The following is a 22,438-nucleotide window of genomic DNA, read 5'->3' as shown; positions in this document are numbered from 1 at the left end:
ATATCTCATATACTTTTTAATTGAGAGTGTTTTTATAAAGTTTTGATTAAAAAAAACAAAAAAACAATTAATATAAATAACAATTGCCAGTTTTCCAGTTGTTAAACTTAAACTAAAACCAAACTGAAACTAAAACTGTCAATTGAAAGAAAAATCTGGAATTAAATAAAATATAAAATATTACATAAAAATAAATTCAAAGTAGAAAACTAAAACTAAATAAGGAAATTAATTAAACCTAAATAGTTATATGTAAATAAAATAAATAGTAATAACGTGTTTGTTTGTGTGTGTGTGTGTGTGTGTGTGTGTTTGTGCGTGCATTTTATGAGGTACAAATTTACAGTTTAAAAAAAAATTATAATATTGCGACAATGAGATCATTATAAGATAAAATTGTCATAAGATCATAATTGTGAAATATAAAGTTATATATAGACATATCTGTGAGACAGTTCAACCATTTTCTAAATATATACAATATGTGTGTTTTTATATATACATAATAAATATACACATCACACGCACATATATTATGAAAACAAAAACTTTTATTTTTGGACACGATTAATCACGGTTAATTGTTTGACAGCATTAATCATTTTTTTTATTTTTTTTATTATTTTTGGTCTGGTCCTGCCCAACACATCAACACGGGAGAATTGGACATCAAATGATTTCAAGGGGTCTTCAATATCAGTCATAAACTGAAACCAATCAAAGCTGTTGTGAAAGTATACTGAGCACCTATGCCAAAACAAATGAGGTATTGCTCATTGCTCTCTCTCTCTCTCTCTCTCTCTCTCTCTCACCCAGGAGGTGTTGGCTGATTGATGGCCTGGGTTGAGCCAGTATGGTAAGATGGCTGCGAGATGCTGATCAGCAGCTGTTTTCTCAGAGCGAGGGAAAGGGGGAAGAAGTTTTCCGCTTGCCCTTCAGGCGGACCAGGTGTCTCTAACTCCTCACTGTGTCATCCCCCAATCTTGGCACCGCGTTCCCAAACAGGTCCACTTCATTGTTGCGCTTCCTCAGAGATGGGCCCAAATTAATGCACGCACAGTACACCCAGCAGAAGAAACTCCCCAAAAATGTCGCCCAGAGCCTGGGTGTAGGACAGAACGAGAGTTTTTGCTGAATAGAAATGAGAGATGGAGTCAGAGAAAGCCAGAGAGGCACACAGGAGAGCTCCATTTGTTAAGGTGCAGGTGCAAAATTTGAGTGAATGCCAGGTTGCGCTCCTCTTTTTGGTTCCATATTAACACTGTCAGCTTTTTTGTTCATATCTAAATCTTTTTTGACAATGCTGCCTGCTTTCAGTGCCTGCTGCGATTTGCTCATTTGCTGTGTCGTAAAAAGTTCATATTTGTCTAGAAACTAGAAAATTAGCCAGTCATTATGGAAGTAAACACAGAAAGCTTTTAGGAAGTCTTGGTTGGTGCTTGTGCTCAACCGTAGATGAGTGCATTTGAATCGACTTAAGTCGGACTGAAGCAATAATTTATGCTATTTTACTTTAGTCCAAATGAAATTGTACCAGTTCGGGCTACGTATCCCAGAAGCAACTTAAACATAAATTGTTGGTAGAGACCACCAGTGCCAACTGTTCTACCATCCACTTAGGCATACAATGCTTTTGGCAAATGCAGTCCAGATCCAGGCTAGACAGATTGCGATTGTGTCATCTATGAAACTTTGCAAGAACAATACTCAAAAACTGGCATTGCAAGAAGATTCAGTTTTTGTTTTTGTTTTTTCATAAAGTAGTGCATCTTTCTATCTAATATAATGCGAGAACACAACAGAAGTTAACCGAGAGTCTCCAAAAAGTCTAATTGCTTTGGACTTTTGCAATTTTGATGATGACAGTTGGTATGGGAGGCGTATGGGCCGCAGTCAAAATTGAATAAAACACAAGGCGGGAGTTGGATGACAGCTTTAAACAGGGCAAGGCCACGAGTCTTCTCTTCTGTCTGTGGGAACAAATGCAGTCCTGCACCAAACATTGGCAGCCGCAGACCACAGCTTGGAGGCAACGGGAGAAAAATAACTTCTGTCAAAAGCAAGAACAAAGGAGAAAACACTCACGCCTGCACTTTACTCCTCATTATTTTGTGATTTCATAATCAAGACAACGGGATCTGATCTGCAAAACCGTGGACAGCTGGTCCGTTTCCACCACCGAGCCTGTTGGGATTTGTAGTTTTTTCTCAAAGACATGTGCGAATCCCCACCGTCCCTCCCCTCGTTCTCGATAACGGCCGACTTTTTCAGGAAACAGAAGGGGTACTCTGTTGTGCCGGGCTCTTTATTTCCTTCCTCCGTCGGATAAATAAAACATTGGGCACACTTTGAAGGGCCGGGCAGGGGGAAGTGGAGATTCAAAGGGATTGTTAAGAATCTGGGCTGTGTCCTTGCATGGATTCCCTGTTTCGTTTGCGCGGCTCCGCTGATGCTGCATTGTGGGTCGCAGATTGTGCTGTTTTTTCCAACCCTCAAGTGAGATGTAAAAGCAAGGCACCCATCTGCCGTGCAGCCCCTGAAAGCTCTGGCGTGTGGAAAGATAAGGAGAAAGAAGAGAGAGAAATGGAGAGGAAGATCACTGCTCTGAACCGTCACCAGATCTCAGTGGTTAAAAACTAGATAATACAATGCTGTGTAAAACCTGTAAAGATATTTTACACATTGCAATCATACTAGGCCCATCTGAGAAAGGAACAAAAAATATATATATATATAATAGTAATTTCACTACCAAGTGTTTTTCAGCATGACATGAAGTGGCTTTAGCTGAAAAAATAAATAAAAATAAATAATAATAATCCACAACAGCAAAACAACTGAAGATATTAAACTCCATCAAATAGTTACATTTACTAAAAATGGTAATGAAAATAAACAGCTATGCCAAGTAATGTTGTCCATTAGCAGAACTGTGTCATATTGAAAATGTACTTGCGGTTATGATTTATAAACAGCAATTTGTAACAAACTTCTGAGAAATAGTTGTAATTGTGAGAAAGTTGCAGTTATGCAAAAAGCTTGCAATTATTAAATATAGACACATTGTCATAATTGCAAAATGTAAAGTTAGAATTGTGAGGCACAAAGTTAAAAAAATGCAATTTTTATGTTGCAGTAGTTAAACGAAATACTATAGCGGAAGTCATGATCATAGTAAAGTCATAATTGTAAGACATTATGTCATAATTGTGAGATATAGTTATAGTAGATATAGAGCAATTGAGATATACAGTAAAGTCACATTTGTGAGACAGTTTGATTCCAAGAAAAAGTTGCAATTGTAAGAAATATTCAGTTAATAAATATAAAGTCACTTTGTGAGATATAAAGCTGTAATTGTAAGGTACAAAGTCACAACTCTGCGAAATAGTGAGATAATTGTAATTATGAGATAAGATATATAGAGTCACAATTATGAGAAATACAGTCATAATTATTTGTCACATTGTGAGCAATAAAGTCTTATTTGTTAAATATAAAGTCACAATTACTTAAAATAAAATCACAGTGGTGAGATACCGAGATTAAGAAACTCTTATGATCTCTGCCAATGATAATAATGATGTCAGAAAGGGAGGTTTCGCCAGCGTTTTTGATCTCCCCAATAAATTATCTTTGAAGCTTCTTCTAAAAGCAGTCCTCATTTGAACCTGAAGTCTAGACAAAACTGGTACCTTGCAGCTGAAACTGTCTCTCCTCCATGGTATCCAGTTTGGGATGTGAGGGGGTGGGACTACTGGGCGGAGAGCAGGTTGGGCGGTACTTCCTGTTCACACCTCCCACTCTGCTGTGAGCGAGCACAGGAGTGTCAGCACCCCTCCCCCACTCACAGCTGTCTGAACACACACACACACACACACACACACACACAGACAGGTGCTCAACTCACCTCAAATATTCAATGACAGACAGAGACTGATAATTCTTGCAAATGCTTTAAACCTGTATTCTCAGCACACGCTGCAAGGTGAATACATAATACTTTCATGTAGATTTGTATGTGTGAAGAGGCCATGTTAGGAAGATAACAGGGGTAATTTGACTTTAGAATATTTTAATGTGTTAAAATCATGAGGTGTATCTGGCCATTTAAAATGTGTTCATTATTTACAGTATAAGCTAACCACAAACCAGCCCTACTGATAAGGCTGCATTATTATGACCTAAAGAAAAAAGAAAATAAAGAAAAAAAAAACTATTTGTGGACTATTCTTCAACCATTCATTTATTGCTATATCATACAGTAAATTAATACACTGACTAAAATGTATTTATACAGTGAGCAAATAAATGTAGTCATTTTAAATTTGTAAATTATTGTAATAGACAGAACATGTTTCACTGATTCCATTCCATTTCTTTAATTAATCTACACCACAATATTCAGCCCGTTCAGATATGTTAGAAATCCTCAAATCCTATTTCAGTCGCATATGAAGAAAGCGGTTTTGCATCTATATTTAACTAAATTAAACGAAACCACTCAATCTAAGCATTTGATTTTAGTCTAATTCCACAAATTTAATCTTAACACTGTCCATTATTCAAATCAAGCAGTTTATTTTGTTCCATGTTCATATTATGTATTGTCTTGTATCACATTAGATACATTTAGATAACTTTCTAGTATATTTGTTCATTCCAAACAATATCAAATTAATTAAATTAATGAAATGTACACAATTAGTGTCTCTTAACAATAATAATAGTAATATTTATCATACAAAATAATGATGTGCTTCCTAATCGTTTAGATTTGGGACCTTAAATAGCGCCCCCTACAGAATTCACTGTGTAAATGACAGAGAGGACAATGAAGAACAAAGCGTTCCTTTTCCAAGATCAGATCTTCCTTCAGGCAACGAGGACCTACTTCTAAAACTTGAGACTGTGGGATAAGAATTAAAAACTCTTTCCCAAAGGGAATTGTCTTCATCGTTCTGAAACTGGGAACATCCCACAAGGTCAGATCCATAGACTGAAACGGATCTGAAATACAGAGATTGACTTTGACAAGAGGGCAAAAGAAATGGAGCGAAGAATCTGTCTCAAATAACTAAGAACACTAAGAAGTGCATATCATTGAGCCAAAAGAGACCTACTGGCGAATAGAAAAAATAAAAAAATAAAACACTCACGGCCCCTTCCAAGTGGACAGGTTTTGTTGTGTGATATAGTAGACAAGCAATAAAAGTAAAAAAAAAAAAAATTAAGAAAATCAGTAAATCAACAGAAGCATGACACCTCCAGGGACATATTCCCAAATCCCTGTAGGCTTGAACAGAGCTTCCAATATCTAAGACAAAGCAGTCCAGAGATATTTCTCATTAACATAAAAGAAGACCTGGATGAGCCAACTGTAGTAAAATATGCTCAAGCAAATACTTTAATTCAGGCAACATTAATAAACTGCAACTGTACCCATTTGTACTATACACTTGAATGCCCATGTGGATGGTATTACATTGGGAAAAGAAAAGTGAAAGAGAAGATAAATCAACAACAGAAAGACCTTCCTCTTTGTCTGATTGAAAAGAAAAAAATTCACTCAAAATGACTGAAGTCTACATATTATACAAAATTCTTAAGCACCTAATTTATTTTTGATTGAGGACTTGTGACACAATAATGATGGAAGGATCATATTTAGGAGATGAGCAAACACGAACGCCATGTTGTAATTATCAAATTATAGACTTTCTTTGAGTTGGGGGCATGCCAATTAAAAAAATATTATTCCCATTTATCAGATTTAGGAGGCTACAGGTTTGTGAGCCAAAACCATATTTCCCATCACTGTCTTAGAATGGAAGTCAGTCAAAAATACCTATACTCACGTTCAAAGTTTCGTGTTGGTAAGATTTTTCTTTTCCACAGGTTATTCACACCTGTGCAAAATTCACCTGTGAGGTGGATAGATTATATCGGCAAAGGAGAAGTGCTCACTAACACAGATTTAGACAGATTTGTGAACAATATTTGAGAGAAATAAGCCTTTTGTGTAGAAAAAGTCTTTGAGTTCAGCTCATGAAAAATGGAGGCAAAAATTGTGTTTATAATTTTGTTCAGTGTGTATATATATATATATATATATATATATATATATATACATATATATATATATATATATATATATATATATATATATATATATATATATATATACATATATATATATATGTGTATATATATATATATATATATATATATATATATATATATATATATATATATATATATATATATATATAAACAGCTATTATAAATGGTTTTAAAATATATTTATCTTAAATAATAATAATAATATTTATTGTTCAATAATATTGGCAGTATTTTTTATTGATAATTGCAAAAGAGGATCTTTAATGTTCAAAAACATAAAAAAAAAAAAAAATCGCTCTTCGTTTAGCTTGGTGTCAAAAAGCACAAAATAAACCTGTCTTTGTCAGTAATTGACAAAAAGGGGTGGGGGGAAATATATATATTTTTTCTGACTGAATAATATAATATAATATAATATAATATAATATAATATAATATAATATAATATAATATAATATAATATAATATAATATAATATAATATAATATAATATAATATAATATAATATAAAAATATGGTGATTGCAAAACATGTTATAAATCAGATATAAATATTCTTCATCATACTTCTTCATCATTTGCACTTTCCTTTATAGTCAGCTCTTTAAAAGACCCTTTTAAGACTTTAATAAGACTGTGTAGCCACAACATTTAGGTTCTAGCAAGGCCTTTAACTTTATATCCATCAAAAGTGCTTTGAAAAAAAACCCAAAATATAGTTCAGAAAGACAATAAAAAGTTGTGAAATAACACTAGTGCTCATGGGAAAGAAAGAAAATTGAAGTTCTGTGAATATTGCACTGCCTATCTGAGCTCAGCAGGATCCCAGACTGGCCTGCGGGGAGCAAAAAAGAAACCTTGTAGTTGTTGAAAAGTAATAATAAAAAGAAAAAAAAAGAAGAAAAAAATACAGTGTGGCTCAGAGCCGGTTCCCTTTCTACGGGCATACAGGGAGGGCCAGGCCTCACTGTGAAGATAAATGTCATTTTCAGCACACACACAGGCCTGCAGTGAGTGTGTGTCGCGTCTACTCTTATCATTCCTCACACACACACACACACACACACACACACACACACACACACACACACACACAGCTTTCTCTTTCAGGAACAATTAGCTTTATTCTGGGACTGGGTTTCTGAAATGTTATTCAGTGTGGTGAACTGGTTATTATATCACACAGACTGCAGCTGAGTCAATAATTCTATGTGAAAAGAAGAGTGGGCAAAGAAAGAGAGAAGAAAGGTAGAAATAGAGAATGAGTATTGTTTTTTAAATTGATCAAAGTACTTTTAGAGGGATTCGTGTGACACAGGTTTTGAAAGAGAGAGCTTGAGATTTGTTTTAACGACATATAATGCAGTGTTGCATTGGAGCTTCAGTAAGTAAAAATGAACCCAAAAAAAGCAGTAAAACTGCATCCGTTGTATATGACATGACAATAGCAGCAGCATGGCTTGTAAAGGAATCCCTGTATTCGAAGGGGGAATATGAGCCTCATTTAGATTACATGTAAAGTAAAACATTGGCATAAAGTCTGGTCTAGTCCACTAAACAGCTAAGAACTACATATTTAGGCAAGAAGAGACCATCTTGCCTAACATGTAAAACAAACACTTACAACTAAAATGAAGCACTTCGGGGGGTTTTATGCACTATTAAATCTGAAATTAACAATATCACAGTGAAGGTGAATTAATAATGTAACAATTTCAATGGTTTCTACAGATTAAACTGAAAAAAACTATTTATTTACCCACCCCCCCCCCCCCCCCCGCCACCCCCAGACATAACATTGTAATAATGTTTAATAACACTACTATTTTTACTGTATTTTTGATCAGTTAAATGCAGCCTTGGTAAACATGAAGGCTCCTTTTAAAATAATTAGAAAACGTAACCGCCATTTTTGAATATTAGTATATTACTTTTACTGTACCTGTAACAGTTATCATATATCTCCTAATTCTCTACAATAATTTCTAAGGATTATATAAGAATCTTTATAGCTACAGTAGTTTATGACAGCCAACTTGGTGGTGATATCTCAGCAACAATAACAATGATATATCATTAGAAAACTGAGACTTGACATTAAACTTTAAAACATAAAGTTTTAAAAACATATCCTAGCTATTAAAAACTTTTAACGAAACTCTTGTATAGATTCGGGGTTAAGAAATTTGATGTTGAAATATGAAACCAGATATAAGTTCCTGATCAGAAGCGTGATTATTATTGATGGGCGAAACAAAGCTATTTGAGATTTTAAAGAGACATTGCATTGAAGCTAATGATGCCTGCTGGTCAAATCACTGTAGAAAAAAAAGTCACCCCAAACATACATTAAGACAACATTTACAAACCAATTGAAAATATTACAACCTATTCAATGCAATTAACAAATCATCTATTCCTGTAATGAATAATGAAGCCTTGTATACTGAAATTGTGTGACTTTTGTGCTCTGAATCATAGTTCAAAACAAATGATTCGAAAAGGTTTGAAAGCATTGCAAAGCAGTCCTTCAAAAAACACCAATCAATATCAGCTCAGCATTTTTTTCTGGCGTATAAACTTACCTAACTGCCAGAAAACACATAGCAGCCAGATTGAGTTAGTATGTGATACACACCTGACCGTGTCCAAAGTTGAGACTTTCAGTAAAACAGAAATACCTATAATGCAATCTGGATGCTTATTAAACCCAGAGAGGCTTATTACACACTTTTCTGTTCCAGACAGAAGAGCCAGATGGAGCTCTGTACACACTGTACAAATGTTACACCCTTTGGGACTACTGCCCAAAAACATACACATACACCTTTTTTGGGCAGGTAATGAAGGAGTTGCTGGCCCCCGTGCTCTCCCCTGGTCTCTACACTCCCTCCCCACCAGGAGCTGGTCAAAATGCCAGCGCGGTCCCACCTGGGAGAAGCCAACCCTGTGGCACCTGACGGGCCAACGTCAGTGTCACACCAGGCCCGGAGCGCTCACCCCTGACGAGAACACAATGGCATGCAGCCTGCCGGCAGACACGGGCAGGTACAGATAATATTGTTAATCGTGCAGAATGGCAAACAGGCCTCTCAGGACAAAGAGGGATGGTGGTGCAGCGATTGGAGAATATCCCCTCTTCTATTTTTTTCCTCCTTTCTCGCCGTTTAAGCACAGAAAATTTCATTTAGCTATTTTCCACCTCACAGCGTCTATCAGCCAAGGTGTTTGGTTCTGATATACAGGAATTGAGAGTTTTGCCTTTTACAGCGGGGTATGAATCACAGAAAAATATGCACGCTCCCCCCCACCCCCTCATCGGTTCTCATCCCCCTCTCATTTTTAATCTAACTCGGGCAACAATGAGTGCACATTGCTCCAAAATCTCGACATTGTTTCACTTCTGTTTTCATTCGTCTGGAAACTAGGAGATATTCTACGGGAGTGCTTTGTAAAATGAGATAAGCACATTTCTTTCCCCTACAAGCATGTTTAATTTCTCATATATTTTAAAGAGGCTAAATGGCCCCATCTGGGTTTGCAGAGCATCATCTACTTATGTTTCATATTTTGTGTCGCATCCCATTAACATCGCATAAAAAAAAGAAAAGAAAGCTTCTTTTTCTAATCTTTTTATACACACAATAAATAGACGTCCGTATCCTCTGCGTTGAATCACAAAGCAATGTAGAAAAAAGAAAAAAAAAAACCCAAAGGGATTATGGGTGAGATCAACTTCTGTAAACTGTGTTTAAATGGCTTTTCGAACTTTCGAGAGAGACATAAATTAGACGCTTAACCTATTCCAGAATTGTTGTGAAGGATGTTCGAATAAAAAAAAAAAAAGGGGCTGCTTTCATAAGACTACAAATAATCAAGGTCATGATAAGGTGACTGTGGAGTCAAACTATTATTACTTGCACACAAAAAGAAAGTTGTTTTTGAGATCTCTCTATGAACTTGAGTTCATAAATTGGATTTGATGAAAAGAGTCACAGCGTTTAAGTGTTTAAGTGTTAATAGGTTAGCAGTAAAATAAAAGTGTACATTTAAAATATCAAATAGTAACATTTTTCAGAACAGACAAAAACTGCAAATAGAGATGTTTTCATAAGATTAAACAATGTAGGTCATGATAAGGGCACATTTGCACATGTAGAGTAAAAATTGTATTACTTGTGCACAAAGCAGAAGGGCATCTTTTGAGATCCCTGCACTCAAAAGTGAAAAACAAAATCTTGTTCACAAATAGTTGTTGAAAGAGTCACAGCAGAGTCGTACATTTAATATATGTCTAAATGACTGTTTGTATTAAAGCCCAATATACACCTCTGATTAAAAATAAATAGATATATTGTGAAATAAAGTTTAATTTGAGAAATAAAGTCACACTGGGAGAGTCACATTTATGAGAAACAAATTTATAAATAAAGTGAAAATTTTGTTTTGTCACAAAAGGAATTCCAACTTTGTCACAGTTGAGATTTTACATCATGAAACTTTAGAGTTTTTTAAAGCGTCATATGATGCGAATGTTACAAGCTCTTGGTGCTAGAAGATCTGTAAAATTGCAAACACTAAAGTCTCAAATCCAAAGAGATATTCTTTATAGATTCGGCTCATACAGCTAGTTCTAACACACTCCCACATGTCTATGTCTCGATTTGGGAAAGATTTGCATAACACTGCCCAAATGTTCAGGCAAAGAAAGAAGGTGTACCTTTTATTCTCATTGTAGTATTGTTGTTGCCGCGCTGCCATGTTGTCGAGACACTGTGTGAAAGCGAAACTACTTTGTTTGTCCTTCCAAAAGAGGATGATATCCGCTTTGTCATGACTAGAGCTGATCTGTGCTGGTCGCTGAGGAAATACATCAACTTCGGGCTGTGGATCAGCTTTCACCATGGACAAAGCAGAGTCTAGCCCATGGTCATTACATGTGGTTATAACCTCCGCTCATTCAGCTCACCGTGTGTGATGCTGTGTTTCGTTGTGAAAGCAAAAGTACTTTGTTTGACCTTCCAAAAGAGGACACAACTAGAAATCAGTGGTTAATTTGTATTTACAACAAGGTTCCAGAACAGTTCAAACCAAATATTCAGGACTGTTTCCTGATCTGTTGGCTGTTCTGACTCACAGACTGTATGTTTTTTATATTTAAAGAATTTGCCACTGATGATTCAAACGTGAGTTTTGAGCAGTGTAGAGCAGTGCTTGTTGTTTGTAGTATCTACGATCACAAATGCAGGCATGTCACGATGCATCGCAATGCATAAAAAGGTAGTACAAGTCATTATAATCAGTAACTATGTCCCCACTGGATGCAACAAATGCTTCGATTATAATGGGTTTTATTGGTTTTGTCTGGTCGTGCTGAGAGATGGCATCACAGTATGATGAGGGGCAAGAAGTATTCAGCCAATCACAATGCACTGGATAGCGGGCCAATCACAGCACACGTCGCTTTTCAGACCGATGAGCTTTGTAAAAATCCATTTCAGAAAGGTGGGGCATAGAGGAGATACAATAATGTACAGTATGAGGAAAATAACATGTTTTTTTTAAAAACCCCATGAACATTTCATTTCACCAAATACACCAAATAATGTTATTTTTAGCAACATCATGTGACCTTCTTGAACCTGACACTCAAACACCAGAACCTCACACCAAATCTGCAAAACCATAGGCTAATTCCCAGCCTTTGACTCAGTTTTCGACTTCATAAAACAGTTTTTGCAAAACACAACACGCAGTTCTCTATGTAACACAAAAACCTAACATTAATTAATATTATGGCAAAGGTGTTTGCAAATGTTTGCTTTTGAGATGTGTTTTTGATATTTTGAATGTAGTGCTTAATTTTGCAAGAGATGTGAAGCATTTCCCATTTTGTGTGTGCAATTCTTAACAAAAAGAGGCAAAGTTTTGAAAATGTAAGCAGTTGAAAAAACAAAACAATTGCAAGAACATTGTCAGTCACAAATATGATATATAATGTAATAATGTGAGATATTAAGTCACATTGCAAGACATAAAATTGCAGTTGTGACCAAGTCACAATTTTGAAATATAAAGTCGTGGTTACATGGAAGCCAAGCCCATGTAAAATTGGAAATGGGATTAAATAAAGTATCGCAATTACAGGATATAATTATAATGTGAGATAGAAAGTCACATTGCAAGATATAAAGTCATAATTAGGAGTTGTAAAGTTGCAATTACAGTATGTCCAACCTTATCATTTTCTTTACTTTGAGACGCAAACAAGCTTCTATCCTTTTATACTTTATTCATATGTACATTTTTTCAAACATATGAAGCTAACAATGGGATAAATTATTTTCTATGCACAAACTACATTATCTTCGAAATTACTTATTATATCCAAAAACACAGAATCCCTTTTTTTATATATAATGACTGAAGCTTAATTTTATCAACATCCCCCACTTATTCATTTAAAAGGGGACCCCTGTAGCTCTTGGAAACCCAAACTGAGGACGGCTCTTTTGTGCCTTATTCTGTCAGAGCTGGGCGGTATGGACTGGGTTCCTGTTGCTGGCAGACACCATGGGCCGCAGATTGAGTGACAGCAGCAGCAGTCCTGGTACATCTGGGGTGTGATTGGAGCAGGGAGCTGAGCAGAGGATGTGTCACAGACAGCACTGCATCACAGAGCCCCAATCTTTTACACCTGACAGCATCCATATTCATGCACCCCGACTCCATCTTTTGCCAGACGTGGTAAGTGTAGCCTGCGTTCCCCAATCAGAGATAAAGGCATGCTTGCTAAAAGGCTGGAATGCGTTCTGCAGATGGCTGTTTTGCTGTGACATTTTTAGGTGTGAGGAGTAGAAACACTGACAAGAAAGGTTTTCTTTTTGTGACAGACTCAGTGTTTTAAAGGTAGTTATGAATAGATGGGTGAGTTGCAAAGATCTTGCATTTTACATTTAAATTGTAAAATTATACCTCCTGTTTAAAGGGACTTCTCCTTAAAAAAGGAAAATTCTGTCATTAATTTCTCACCATCATGTCTTTCCAAACCCGCAGGACCTTCATTCATCTTCACAACACAATTTAAGATATTTTTGTTAAAATCTGAGAGCTTTCGGAACCTCCACAGGCAGCAAGGGAACTCCCACTTTGAAGGCCCAGAAAGGTAGTAAGGAAGTTTTTTTGTTTTCTTTGTGCACAAAAAGTATTCTCATAGCTTCATAACACTGCAGTTGAACAACTAATACCACATTGACTATTTTAACGATGCCCTTGCTACGTGTCATTTACATTGCTCTCTATTGAGGATCAGAAAGCTCTCAAAGATGAACGGAGGTCTTACAGGTTTGGAGTGACATGAGGTCGGTGAACTATCCCATTTTTTGACCCCTTTAAAAAAAAAAAATGTGACTAATAGCTTAGGATTGCATATGGTATAAATGCATTTCTAATGTGCTGGGATGACAACTGTTTCTATGACCAAGAGAAATTCATGACAGACAGTGACGGGATGATGTGTTTGCATACTCTAATTTGCACTATAGTTTCGCATCTGCTAGAATAGACATCAGATGGCTCTTCAATCTTGACTCTTTTGCATTGAAACGTTACACGTCTCTGACAAACACACAAGCCTAACAAGCCTACCAAACAAAGCAAGATGAGGAGTAAGGACCGCCATAGCACGTCTGCGTTGACCTTAAAACGAAGAGCTCGATGCAACATCTGGTTCATCAGCTGGATCCTATGCATCAGCGGGCAGAGGGACACACTGGGACAGGTTTGGCGGCTGCCTTTGACAGCAACAGTTAATTTCCAACATAATCAATTTATGTGGAGCTCCATAATAACCATCTGTGTGCTGCAGTGGAGACTGAATTTCCCGAGGAATGACGCGTTTCTTTTCAAACGTCTCGGCCAGGAGAAAGACAAGTCCAGCTTCGCCATATGGAACTATACGCTCTCTGTGTGGGCTTTTCTATATGCGAAACTGTGCCTGTGTCAACGGCTTGTGTTTTCATACAACAAGTTTAACAGATGCAGCCAGAAATTTAAGTCCTCAAAATATTCTTGGTTTATAGTGCTACACAATTCGAAGGCAAAAATAGAAACACCTCGCCAGTGTGGCTGTGGCCTCTAACAAGGTTACTCCTTATGGTAACTTGTGACACACACCCTCTCCCTCACCTTTGATGTCAAAATGTAGCGAGGAACGTGCCACTCACACGATTATGGATTCACCTCCCTGAGCCAATTACACCAGGGATGTCATGGCTGAATGCGAAGAGCAGCTCACGTACAGACACGGACAGACCCGGCTGTGCGATTCTAAAACTGAATCCCACTCACTGCCCTCTGACCCCAGCGCATGCTATTAAAATGGCAGGCATAGCAGGGTAACGGCTAACTTCCATGCACACTTCGACCTTTATCCAAGGGTGAATAGGAACTTGGCTTGTATGGTCTTTGGGAAACCTTTTTTTTTTTTTTTTGCATAAAGAAAATATCACGGAAGTTTAAAATAAATGAAGGTCAGTGTCGTAAAGAAAAACAAGTTTGTTCCAAGCCTGCATCTTTCGAGATTAATGTGTGATTTCTGGATGAAGCAACTAGAACTGCATTAATGGTCCACTCTGGATGCCTGGTATCTGAATTACAATGTGCCAACTACTTTTTGAACATAGTTAAAGGAAATTGTCAAACGAAAGGTTTCTATGTGCCTAAATGTTCAATAAGCTTTATGGCTTGACTGAAAAAATGGCAGATAGCAGAAAGGCTTCTCAGCACAGTTATCTGATTGGCTATTTGGGCTGTCAGTCATCTGTCCAAAGGTCAGATGCGGCTTTGTTTCTCATAATTGCAATTTTTTTCCTATTGCAATATATTCTTTCATCTCAAAAGATCCTGCGTTCATCATGCATGAACAGAATTCTGTAAGACAAGATTAACCTCTTTTCTTCATCATCAAAGATAAATTTGATCATCATTAAAACAGTAACCTAACCGAGCCTTCGCTAAGCCAGGCCTTAAACAGTCAAGACTAATCCTTCATTATCAGCTTTTGCCATTTCATGATCTCAATACTTTTTTGCTCTTTTATAATGTAACTATGTGGAGAAGAATTTGTATTTTTAAGCTTAATTTTATAGAAGTTCTCCAAAAAATAAAATAATTTATGTAGATGTTGTACAACAGAAAAATGTAATTTGGCATTTATTGTTTGAATTTCTTAAAAAATTTCAAAATTTGAAAGTTGGGACCATGTTTCATACCAGAAGTAAAGTGCTCTGTGTTGTATCTTGGCATGCTGTCAGTTTTCCCTTTGTTCCACAATGTATTTTTCACTGCATGAGAACATAATGTGTGGTGTGAGAGCGGCAAGGCTTGTCGGACATAGCAATAGTAATGAAGCAGGACAGTTCTTTGTGAAAGGTCAATTGAGATTAAACTGTCCAACTCAGCAGTGTACAGGTAGGTTCATGTATTTTGCTATGACATGAATGAAATTCTGCGACTTCCACCAGATCTGGCAACTGAATAGGATTATTATTTTTTTTTTTTTGTAGGCTTTTGCCGCCATTCACAAATTCATCGATCCATCAGAAAATAGTGATACTTTCTGAATGCCATTTCATAAAACAAAATCATGTTACCTATGTTACTTCCATAGTTAGAGGAGCACAATGGCCATTTTGTGCATTTTTGCCAAATGTGACACATGGAGTGCCGTGTGTCCTTGTGAAACCTGCAAACACACATTCCCTTTTTCCCTAATTGACATGCGAAGAATCCCAGCAGCTGGGAGGCTTTCTGTGAGCCCTGGCACAACCCTGGCCACCTGGACATAATAGCCATCAGCTGCCACCATCACCAGAACGCTTTGTCGGCACCGCATTACAATATTCCCCCCCTTTATTTATCTCACAAGGACTGCTGCCATTGTCTGTTCTCTTCTGGCTGGGATGAAAGAGAAGAGAGACAGACTTCTGATAAGCAAGACGCGTTTCTGAACGTTTGATTACATGTGTACCAGCCCAATGCATTTGAATACGAGATTCTTCATATCAGATTCTACGTGCATCATACACTGTTGCTCATAAATCTAATATTACGTCCAGAGGAATTACGGTCTCTGTTTGTGTGAAAACATATTGATTTCCTCTTTCTCATCTGGCATTTAGAACCTGACACATTTCCTCCTCATCTTTAATTCAGGAATCACTTTCGCTCTCTGCTTTCCAATCGCAATCCTTTGATTCTTCTCCTACTTCTCAATTCTTTATGGAGCTCTGCATTTCAAAGAGTTCACCATCTTTTTCAGAGGCAGAGCGCAGGCCAAGTCTTCGAATGAGACTGCCCATCTGAGGTTATCTGGTTTCAGCAGGGGCTTGCTCATCTCCAATTCAGGTCGTCCTCAACTGCACAAGGGGACATAAAAGCCAGCATGGGCGCATCTTGTGATCCCAGTAAGCCTGGCTGTTAAAAGGCTTGATCAGTCGGGCATCCACCTGGACTGCCTGACCCTGGCACGAGTGCCAGAGAGGCATATAAATGCCAAAGAAGAAAACATGTGCATGAGCTTAGTGTGGAGGAAAAGCAAGATATGCTTTTGGGTCAGAGACAAAAGGCTGTCCATGTTAAAGATATGGATGGATAGATAGATTACAATTGTATTTGCAGGTGTAGATAGAGATTAAAACATGTAGAAATGTAGGCTGTACTTGGTGCTTTCATATTATTTTGAATGACCTGTATAGTTATATTTAAATGTATGCATATTAATTATTAAAAGCATTAAACATTTGAAATTTATTTTCTGAAGTATGTATTATTATTATTATTGCAGCCCTGACATCATAAAAAGATTAACATTATGTATTTGTTTGTTTATTTATTTATATGCTTGTTTCAGAGTAATGCACTGAAAAACTAAAAACATATATATATATTATAAAATGACATTTTATTGTAGTACTGCAAATTTATGAATAAAAAAAGAAAATGAAAAGTCATGTGGTGCAACCACATTGGGGGAAAAATAATTATTGAAATTCACAAAAAAAGTACGGCAAAAGGTTGCAAAATATTTATTTTAGCTACATTTATTTAATTAAGTGGAAAGTCAGTCAACTTAATTTGTTTATTTAAATGTACAGTAGCTACAATAAGTTTATTGCAACCACTTACCTTAAAAAGTTTTGTAAATTCAATTCATTCTTTTTTTTCAGAGTGGTTGCACCATATGACTTTCCTGACATTTTATTTATTAATCAGTATTAAAATTATAATACAATTTATTATAATATATTTTATCCAAGAAACAGTACCATTGTATCATTTTTATTACAATTATTATTATTATGATTATTATTATTATTATTTAAAGAAATCCATTCTTTTATGAAGTCTTTTTTTTCTGAACAGTTTATAATTTTAAAATGAAAAACATGTTCATAATTTGTGTTGTAATTGTAATTGTATATATATAAGACCAAAAGATAAAAAAAAAAAGTGACATTGACTATTTTACACATAACAGCTTCTTAAAGATTTCTTGCAAGATCCCTGCATGTGACTCTCTTCTCCGGTAACTTCATTATTATGGATGATTTAAATCTTTCTATTGTATACGATGGTCTCTCTGTATAATTTTAACATGTGTTGACCTAGAGGCCATGGTGTGCAGTGCACATCTGGCTGAAGCAATGCCTGGATGGGATTTGCCTGGGGTAGTAGACCAGCTGCGGGTGCACATATGAAGCCAGGCTGTGGAAATGCTATGTGTATTATGAATAAGGACTTTAATGGATACACCAACAGCTGCACTTCTCCTGCGCACAAGGCCATGCACTTTTCTACCTTTGGAACAGCTGAGCATACACATCAGATGGATAAAAAGGGAGAAGTGATGTTTGCTCTCGATATTTCAAGCACAAGCGTATAGTGAAAAGCGCAGAGCACACTTGAAAAAGCTGCTCCTGCTGGTAAAGCATAAGATAATGAGATAAAAAGCATGTACCATATGCAGGTGTGTTTTTGAGAGAGGCAATCAAAATACACTTTATAATAGATAGTCTATTGTAGGGTGTATATAACTTCTCAATGCCACATTGTGTATTGTGTAAATTTGACAGCTAAAGTATGTTGCTTTACCTTCTTTTCATATTCAGTCAATATACAATCTGGCACACTATGTTCTAGAACAGGGATTTTCAAATGTTTTAATGCCAAGGACCCTTAAATGAAGATAGTGTATGTGAGGACGTTATATATTTTCAAGGAAACTCATTTATACTATTTGAAAAAATATTCAGTTTAATATAATAAATATGGATAAGTAAATACTAAGCAACTCTTATGAGCCCAGTCAGGCTGGCTGGGGCGGCGGTGTTGCAACAATATATAATGATGTTACTCAGAAAACAGGATACGGGTTTAACTCATTCGAAATACTTCTGCTTAATGTTACACTGTCAGATATGCAAAAGAAATCTATAGTATATACAGGTGCATCTCAGTAAATTAGAATGTTGTGGAAAAGTTCATTTCATTTCAGTAATTCACCTCAAATTGTGAAACATCATTCTTCCATCTTGTAAACATTGCCAAGCTATGGAATATGATATGGTTTCTGATGCAGAAAAGCTAGTTCATGCATTCATGACCTCTAGACTGGACTAGTGTATTGCACTTCTAATTGGTTGTCCTGTATCTTCAATAAACAAGTACTAGTACAATAGTATGAATATTACTACTTACTTTTAAGGCCCTAAATTTTAAGTTTAGATCTTGCATACTCAACTAATCTTCTATCACGATACAATCCATCCCGCTCCCTACTATTCTTTAGGAAACAGAAGAAAATGTTTTCAAATTATTTCATAATCAAATTTAATTAAACACTAATAATTTTAAAGTGCACATTGCAACTTTGAAAAAATAAAAAATAAATACTTTGTTTTAAAAAATAAGTGAACTCCCTGGCACCCCCTTGTGGCCCTCTTGAGCTCCCTGACCCTAGTTTTTAAACCCCTGCTAAAGGGTCATTTTTGGCACACGACCATTAAAAGTCAAAGTTTAATACTAGATGTATTCATTTTTCTTCAGTGATGCAGGTATTATATTGGTTATGTAGTTTCATACAGTTATGAGCTGTACAAGAAGTGCTTTGTGCTCTTAAAATAATAATTTGTACAAGAAGATGCTACCACGAGAAGCGTTTTAAAACCATAAACATGATGCATGTAATAATGAATCAAGATATTCAAGTTTTCTTATGCAGATTACAATGACAGTGATGCTAAAACTCACAGAATTTATGGGAGAGACACACTCACAGTTATCACCACAAACCATAAAATAGCAAGTGTAAATACCGAACTAAATATTAATTACCAAGATCAATGAACAAGAAACATTAATCAATGGTATGTCGTTAAAAGTTGCTCTATGGTTTCCAAGGGAAGATTTCCTAATCTATGCATAGTGAACGCATGGCAACACAAGGCGCGACACCCACCACAAATAAGAGCCCACAGACACGAAGAGGCAGCCGGCATTTGCTGTTTGAGGAATTTGGGGATTTGATAATTTCCTGTTCTCTGAAAGGGATGGCAGCACCTGGTCGGCACAGCTGTACTTCATTTGGAGAGCAATTAGAACAACGGAGAGGGAGGCAAGAGGAGTGGCTGCCTTGTCATTAAGGGCTGTAGAATGGCCTCTGTTTGTTAGACACATGGCACAGAGTTAATGCTTTTGAATGGGGAGACGGCCGCTGTTGATGCTGCTGTGAATTTCTCCTAAGTGCTGGCAACATCTAAAAAGCCACTCTAACAAAAAGAGAAAAGTCACATTTCCAATTTTTTCTCGTAAGCAAATGTTTTAGACGTTAATTATGAAATAATGTTACACTTGGAAATAGTTTTTCAACAGTATTTTTTTTTTTATTGCTCACTGCACTGCATGTTTTGTCTCTTTCTCTCTTCACTTTTGACATACAAAAAAGCTCTCAGTATTGATCAGAAGCAAAACTTGCCTTTTCTCACAATGACAAAAACGAGGGGAAACGATTTCAAAGCTACACCAGGACAGAAATCCTTTCAATTTGGTGGTTAGCTTCCTGTCTCTCGGTATATGATGTAACTGTATTTGACGTGCACATGTGCGTGGCAGTGGGGGGAGGCAATGTACGATCAAAGGGGAGCGCTTTATCGCCACATCAGAGCTCCCCACTGCATTTTGTATTCTACCAATCTGTCCAAACAGCCTGACAAATTCCTGTGATAGAGAGTTAAGTTATTTCCTCCTCTTTTATTCAGCCACAGATGGGACCAGAAGTACTAAAGTGCAGCGTGAAAACACAGACCCACAAAGGTGAAAAAAGCTCCTGCAATATTGAAAGATTTTGGAGGGAAGTCGCAGCCTGAGAAAGAGACAGAAAAAAAAGATGGTGTAACTTTAGAAAAATTTGATATTAAAAAGACACGATAAAAGAGATTTCTGAAAAAGAGAGACGTGCTTTCGAAAACTGGCATGCATTTGACATGAATCATGTCTTTAGAGAAATATGCAGTGTTGTTGTTTTGATGTTTGGTGTAGTATTTTCAGGTCTTGTTTGAGTTTGACTGCAAAAATTATTTTCTTCCACTTTTGTCTTGCCATTCTTAAAATATTATTATTATTATTATTATTATTATTATTATTATTATTATTATTATTATTATTATTTTTGAGAATCAAATTAATTAACAAATCTTTTTTTTTTTCAGCTTTTACACATAAATGCAATTTTAGGTTGAAAATTTTGCTCTCTCTCTCTCTCTCTCTCTCTCTCTCTCTCTCTCTCTCTCTCTCTCTCTATATATATATATATATATATATATATATATATATATATATATTAAGTGGTGTTAAATATTTTTACTAAGTGAGACAAAAATACAGATTAAGAAAATTATTATTTGAATAAAAGTTATGAATTGAAACTGAACTTTGAAATGCATAACAGGAAAGACATACTGTAGAATATGGTTAAAGTAACAAGAAAATGCATTTTTTTTATGACTAAGTGTGTAATTTATGCACCACTAGTGTCATTACATTCAATTGTAAAAATATTTTTATGAAACGGGATTCCCCAACAATCTTACTGTCTACCATTGGTCCACAAACAGACAACCCTATCCCCAAACTTACACCACTGGTTGAGCCAGTTACATACTGCATTTGTGTGATCAAACAAGCAGAGCAATATTTTGATTGTACCAAAACTCAGAAATTAACATACAAATAACTTACAATTTCTCTGCAATCAACTGCATTTTAACACCAAAAACCTTTAAATACTGTGTTATGCAAATTCCCCCCGTAGAAAATATAAAATGCTGGGTATTACGCACACATGCAGCTGTCTTTATAGATAATAGCATTGGGAGATCATGGCTCCTCATCATGGGTTTGCGGCCCCCTGAGGAAGCCGGTACAGCACACTCATTGTTAATGGGGATGTTAGCGTGTCTGCAGGCAGTGTGGGGAGAGCGATCAGAGATGGACAGAGAGGAGGGAGTTTGCACCTGCCAGGTGGAGAAGTGTTGTGAAGCTCCATCACCAGCATCCATGAGCCCCACAATCCTGTGCTTCACAGATTAATTAGATGGCTTACATCTGTATTGTATTACTGGGGAACATATATGCATCATCAAATTAATCTCTGCTATTCTGCTTATCCATAACCATTTCCATGCAGACTATAAAGGAATACTTCACTTAAAAATATAAATTCTGTCGTCATGTACTCACCCTCATGTGGATTAAAACCAGTGGTGTATAAAGTACCTGAAAGTCATACTCAAGTTAAAGTACAGATATCTTACCAGAAAATGACTTTGGCAGAAGTTGAAGTCACCGTTTAGAATATTACTTGAGTAAAAGTCTCAAAGTATGTGATATTTATTGTACTTAAGTACGAAAAGTATTTTTAAAATCTTAAACATACTTAAGTATTGATAGTAAAAGTACAAGTAAATGCAAAATGGAAAATAAGCAAATAAATAAAGATACATTGTATATATGTAAATACACAGCTTGAGTAGCAAATTTGTGTTCATTTTTAAAACATTTTGTATTTTTGGGTAAGAATAAGAAGCACTTAACTCAGTGTCTTTCATTTAAACATTAAGAAAACATTTCTGGAATCTGCATCTGAAATAGCATGTATTTACACAATTTATTCATCTCAGAGGGGACATGGATTCATTTAAACTGCAGATACAGATGTATAAAAGAAAAAGTTTTAATAGACTAATAAATTGTTGTGC

General features: G+C 36.1%; 1 long non-coding RNA gene across 1 annotated transcript; it reads right to left on the bottom strand.

The window, feature by feature from the left end:
- Positions 1-570: 570 nt before the first annotated feature.
- LOC127976650 (uncharacterized) lies at positions 571-10,890 on the bottom strand. Its single transcript, XR_008157902.1, has 3 exons — positions 10,843-10,890; positions 3,696-3,857; positions 571-2,545 (listed from the first exon to the last, which is right to left on the bottom strand). It is a non-coding gene; the product is annotated as an uncharacterized LOC127976650 (long non-coding RNA).
- Positions 10,891-22,438: the final 11,548 nt, after the last annotated feature.

The sequence above is a fragment of the Carassius gibelio genome, chromosome B17 (genome assembly GCF_023724105.1).
Source record: "Carassius gibelio isolate Cgi1373 ecotype wild population from Czech Republic chromosome B17, carGib1.2-hapl.c, whole genome shotgun sequence".
In the NCBI taxonomy this organism is placed as follows: Eukaryota; Metazoa; Chordata; class Actinopteri; order Cypriniformes; family Cyprinidae; genus Carassius; species Carassius gibelio.
Note: the sequence above shows the minus strand (reverse complement) of the source record. Positions and strands in the feature narration are given on the sequence as shown.